The following is a 6,450-nucleotide window of genomic DNA, read 5'->3' on the forward strand; positions in this document are numbered from 1 at the left end:
AACCCTCGCGAACTGGCAGAAACACGGGCGAACACAAAAAAAAAAAAAAATCCGCAAATTCGCGGGAATTCGCGGATTTTGCGGATTGCGAATCCGCAAATCCGCAAAATTCGCGAACGCGAGATCCGCAAAATTCGCCCATGCTTACCTAAACCCACATTAGCTATAGTATATTGTAAACAAAATGATATGAAACTAGGTTTGTGGTCATGGAACACTCACTGACTATCTTCTCTCTCTTTCTCTCAAGAACATCTATCACTGGCAGGTTTACTGCATCTGACACATCAAAGGTCTTCCCCACCTCCCACGAGAACAGGTAGGAATGAATGTGCATCACATCTCCAGAAAGCTATACCATAATACTTAACAACTACTCACTATTTTCTGTTGTATATCTAACCCCTGAGAGGGTAATGCCCTTTTCACAACTGTCAGACGCATTTTAAAATGTGTTTTTCCTCTAGACGTTTATTTTTTTAGTATCCAGATGGATGCTAATGGATGCAGTATATAAATCCAGAATCTCTTTCAATTTTTAAATAATGTTTAAATATTACGTTTTCAATTTTGGGTTTTTTATGTCCCACATTTAAAATAGTCCCATAAAGGAAATCTACGGCTGCCTTTTTTTCAAAAGATGGTAATGATTGAGAAATTGAATTTAGGAGTGGCTCGGTTGTCAGCTGTTGGCTCCCCTAGCATTGCCCCAAGCAAAACAAATATGGAGACATCATGTGGGAAGTTGCACATGTTGCTCAACACTTTAAAACCCACGCACACATATGAACATGCAGAAGCGACTTTGTACAATTGCACTGGTTATTAACAATTCACACCTCAAAGTGACTACCCAGTGACCTGTATGCGTCAGCTCAGTCTCATCTCATGTTATGAGGACTGCAGTGCAGGAAATGGACTTCAACTTAAAACAAGCATTTGCAATGCAATAGGTCTCGCATCACTAACATTTTGAGCTATTGGTGTTGTTCATAGTAATGCAACATCAATAGCGCAAACATTCAGCAATGCGAGACCACTTGCATTTCAAATGTTTTTTTTTTTGTAATGTACGATACAAAAAAAAAACCCACAAAAAAACAGACCAAATTAATCACCATGTCGTGAGCCCTCGTCAGAAATACCATTCCTACGAGTAGCAGGGTATTTCAGTGAGTTTTATGAGTCGTTTTTTTTATAACGCCTTTGATAGTTTGTTCACAGGTGACTAATACCACATAAAGGAGCCTCTGGCTGAACTTAGTGTAATTGAGCCAAGGTTTAATGGCTAAAATGCAAGAAATCTTGATTTGTGGAGTAGAAAAAAAAAAAGATTACCGTACTTTTTCCATTTAAATGTGTGTTTGTGGGCAGAGTACATAAATCGTGCAGGTGGTGCTCCATTATGAACTGGTATTACCCTATTACATACATGTAATTGCATTTATATAGCGCTTATTACTTTCATCTAGGGGGTTATACGTGGGAAGGGTGCACTGTTTTCCTGCATTTCTTTTTGAAGTCACAATTTCATTTGATTGAAAAAGGGATTTAGATTTGCTGGTGCAAAAAAGAACGTAGTGGTGCAATAATAATTGAAACTATATAAAATCCTGCCCTTACAATACGCAACGTAGTGCTAAATAGTATCTTAATGTAAATATGCACATTAGTGGATGATATGATGGCAGCTTGGTGCTTAAGTGAGCTCACCTGCAGATGCCTTATTTTATGGGGGTTTTTTACACTTCATTACACGAGCTTTCTCTGCAAAGCAACAGGAGCGGAAAAGCGTAGCAGTTGCAATTAACATCTAGCATCTACGAGTCTTGAATTCTAGAGTGAACACCTTTTTATTCTGTCGCATTTAAATATATGCTGCATCCTTCACGGAATTGGTTTGCACACATATGACCGGCTGTACAGAAACACAGGGAACAATAAAACATGTTCAATACAGAAGCTATGTGGGTATTTATTAAAAAAACTACGCCACACACAGACAGACAGAGAACAAGGCGGAAGAGACTGGGATTAGTGACTTGCCCTGAATCACAGAACAGTGAGCAGACTGTGACTGCTGACGCTGTGCAGGGTCCCCGGGAGCTTCTGAGATGATCTGGAGACGACGGACGACGGAGGGGGGAGTGGGGGTGGAAAGTGAAAGTAAGTCATGTGTGAGTTACTGCTGACGTCGTGCAGGGTCCCCGGCACGACGTCAGCAGTATTATAAGAGCTTTCTCTGCAATTAAACAGGAGCGGAAATGCGTCGCAGTTGCAATTAACATCTAACATCTACGAGTCTTGTATTCTAGAGTGAACACCTTTTTATTATGTTGCATTTAAATATGCGCTGCATCCTTCATGGAACTAATTTGCACACATAAGACCGGCTATACAGAAACACAGAACAACAAAACATGTTCAATATAGAAACTACGTGGGTATTTATAACAAGCCGTGAGTGTGCACATCCCGAAACCGGAAGTTCGGGAGCGTCACGCCTGTCGTGGGGCGGGACTTCCGTCTTCTGCGAGAAGCCCGCGCCCATGGAGTGGATGGCCCAGAGGAGCAGTGGTGACACGGGGCTCCCATGCTTGAGGAAGAGCCCCGCGGTGGCAGCAGAAGTCAGGAGTGGCGGCTGAGGCCACTGATGCGGTAAGTGGGGGTTAGTTGTGGGGGAGGGGGAGGCGGGCTTTGTGTGTGTGTGTGTATGTGTGCGCGGCGGAGTGTGTGCGCGTGTGTGTCTGTGCGTGTGTGTCTGTGTGTGTGTCTGTCTGTGTGTGTATGAGCGTGTGTGCGTGCCTTCTGCCGGCCTGCGTAAGAGCGTCCACAGACCCTGATCGGCTCGTGCACCGGTCTGTACCACTTGGGAGGGAAAACAACAACAATAGGTCTCGCTGGCGAGACCTAAAAAGGGTGATCGAAATGAACCAAATCGTTACTGTCCAATATCGCTACTGGACTGACCATATAGACCCTTCAGATGTCAATCACATAACCGGCCCCTCCCCCAAACTAATGAAATCGATGAAAGTTTCAGAATCGCAGCGCATATGGGGTTGAACGCATGATCATTTTATAGAACCATTGGCTTGGGTATATTCCTTGTTCTGTTCCTGGTCCCTATCGTCTGTACACGCAGATAGTGTTGCTAAACTTGCAGCCGGGAGGGTTAAATATGTATTTTACATGCTGCTTAATAGAAACACCTTTGTGTCTAAGAAGCCACAAGATTAACAACTCGCAGCCACAACTGGAACCACGGAGTGCCCTCTGGCCCCCTCCCTACAGAGAGAGGCACCTGCAACTTTGAATGACATATAATTTGGAGAAGGTGGGTGTATAGAGGCAGGGGGTCTGGGGGCTCCTACATACCATGGCTGTGGGCCCCACGTCCCGTTCGCACATGCATATGTATGGGTTGTGTATTGATGGTGTTTCTAGCGCTCGGAGCAGGAAGCGGGCCCAGCAAAGCTCTGCACACCAGTTTAGAAGAGGCGACTAGAAAAGGGATGGAAAAGAGAAGGCACGTACTCTTACAGTGCTATATAACCCTCAACAACACTGAGTCCACTCATGTGGCTTTCTTTCTCACAGCGCAGAGTGATGGCTTCACAGGACTGCCCAAATCCACCCTGTCCACCCATTGTGATTCTCTGTCATACAGTGCCTACAAGAAGCGTTGCAGCACTAAATCAACCCCCACTCCTTTATATCACTTCATTCTTTTGATCTCTGTTGCAGCGCCTAGCATCGGTATAACAGCGCTATATAACCGGCCGCAGCATCCTCTCGAACCATCGAGAAGACACACAGGCGCCCCTATGGATGCTGCCGGCAGACCTACTTGACCGGCGTCCTCTTTTCTGTCCTGCCTCCCCTGACGCCTTCAGCAGCCCGAGGAGGCAAGGTGAGTAACTGGCGTCGCAATGCCTCCCCTTAGCATACTTATTGTGTCCCAGTTTCGGGTTACAGAAGAGCGCCAAACACAGGTAGAAGGATAATACTGCAATGAATAGCGGACACTAACCACAAGAGGGACAAGTGAGGAATAATATTGCGATACTTAGCGCGCGATCAAACAAAGACAAGCGTTATGTAAGACAATGAAGCCACTCTCGCAAGGCACGAAACAAACACAATGTAAGAGGCAACAAACAGTGTATTAACAGGGAAAAGGGACGGGTGCACGTCACAATTGTGTATCAACCTCAGGGTGAGGGATATCACTGCAAAATGGGAAGTTCCCAAACCACAGTAACACGCTGGTAGGGCACTTCCAGAGTCAAGGAGAATATAATGCTATTTGACAGGTCTTTCTCCAGAGAATAGATAGGACTTGTGTTAAATTTGGGAAGTGTGAAGGTGATGGGGACACGCGAGTTATTGTAACTCCAAACAGACTTGGCCTAGTTAGCGTGTGGGGCATTGTTGGCCCGTGTCGCATTGCATGAATCCCGGATTGGTATATGATGGGTGGGCAGGGCTGCTAATGAATGTCTTCTGTCTCTAATGCAGGTACCGGGCTGGAGAACCGCCCTACTTACATGGGGGGGCCACCAGAACTATCAACAGGTATAAGTGTCATAGCACAATAGGGGCAGTGTGCTAGGGCGGGAGAGACTTACAACCCCTGGTGTTAACAGTATCCCAATTATTATGGGGTAGGCGAAGGGAATGACAGGTAAAAATGTACTCAAACACACTAAGGTGATAGGAGGAATGCTAGCAATTTGCAACTTTAGATTAGACCCGGCAGCAGCTTAAAATGACCAGAGAGGTGTCTGGGAAATAACCCTGGCTTACAGGTTTAAGATATTGCATAAGAACTTTAGATCATATATCTGGAAAGAAGCTATTGGCATAATAATTTTAGATAGGATATCTTGAAAGAAGAAAAATTAGACATTAAGACACGTGCGTAGTAATATCACATTAACGTTTTTTCCTCTCCCTTCCTGCATTTTGATCCTGTTTAGACTGAGAACAAAATGTACGATAATGATCACCTGGTGGTGAGGTTACATTTAAAACGCCACCAAAAAAGATATAATTATTTTCCTATGCACGGTCACCAAGCTCGCCTTTCTGTAAGCTTAATGAACGTTGACGGTATCTAGTCTTGACTAGAATTGAGACCGGCTCTTTGTAGCATGATCAAGTGCAAGCAGTTGTTCAGGAGGGGATAATCTTAGTATCCATTATGTAATAAACCACTTTAGGACACCTTTACAGATTTAAGAAAGCATTGGCAAGGCCAGTAGGTTGGCTTTCTTGTGCTCACCTTGCAGGGTAGGCTCATTGAGGCCTAACGAAGAAACACAAGTGATTTGTATTGAAGGCTCCCTGGATTGTTATGTAAAAATATCTGGAAGAAAGACCATTAGAGACGTAGTGTATGGAATGATTCTAACTCAGGGGGAGATTCCCAAAAGATAAGACACGTGCCTTGAAATTATTCCATTAACGTTTTTTCTGCCCCTTTCCTGTATTTTGATCCTGTTTAAACTGACAAACAAAATGTAAGATCCTGTATACCTGGTTGTGAGCCTGGTTGAGCCACCCAGGAATGAGATGGGGCAATTTGAGGCTCAAGCCAGACCAACACCTTGCTTACGGGGGGCCCCCACCCAATATCCTCATCTTTCATCTGGGGGGGGAGCAACTCAGTCACCATTGGAAAGAGGGCACTGATTCAGGTCATACAGAATGCCTTGGTAGCGATGGGCAATAGGTTAGGAGCAGGCAAGCTCCTGTGGTCTGGGGTTGTCCCTCGCAGGGCTAGATCACCGGTAGCAGTAGAACATTCCCGCAGGAGGGTCAACAGATCCATACAGAAGTTCATGGGAAGAGAGGCCTGGGTGTCATTAGGCAAGTACCAATACAAGAGAACTGAAGGGTACTGCGATAAAAGACAGGGTACACTTGTCGAGATTGGGAGTGGATATATTCCTCCTGGACGTACAAGAGGCACTAAACAGCAGGATGTAAGTAGCTAAGTAGGTGGGGGGCTCTGTCATCGACGGGGGCCTCCTCCAGAGCTGTGGCGGAGTACAGGGCGATCTGGAAGCAGACGGGTACAGTAAGGGTACCTCTGCGGCAGAAGGGTACAGTAAGGGTACCTCTGCCTGGCACAGTAAGGGTGCCTGAGCCAAGGACCAGGAGCCGAAGGAGGTTCCGGGAAACCGCGACGGCGCCCCGTTAGTCCTTCGGGCTGTCGGGGGCCTGAACCGACCGGGGGTGTGCCACACTGCTCCGCCCTGACAGGGGGGGCGGGAGTATAACGAGGATGGTAATGTGCTGCACCGTCAGAGCATCGACTCGCCGTGCAAGATGGCTCCTTAGGCATGCGGGACAGCGAGGGGCTGCCTGCTTTGGATCGCCCGTAAGATGACCCACCATAAGTGTCATACCTGTGTTGTACGAAATAAACCTGCAGCAGTTCTT

Source organism: Lissotriton vulgaris, chromosome 1_1 (genome assembly GCF_964263255.1).
Source record: "Lissotriton vulgaris chromosome 1_1, aLisVul1.2, whole genome shotgun sequence".
Taxonomy (NCBI): Eukaryota; Metazoa; Chordata; class Amphibia; order Caudata; family Salamandridae; genus Lissotriton; species Lissotriton vulgaris.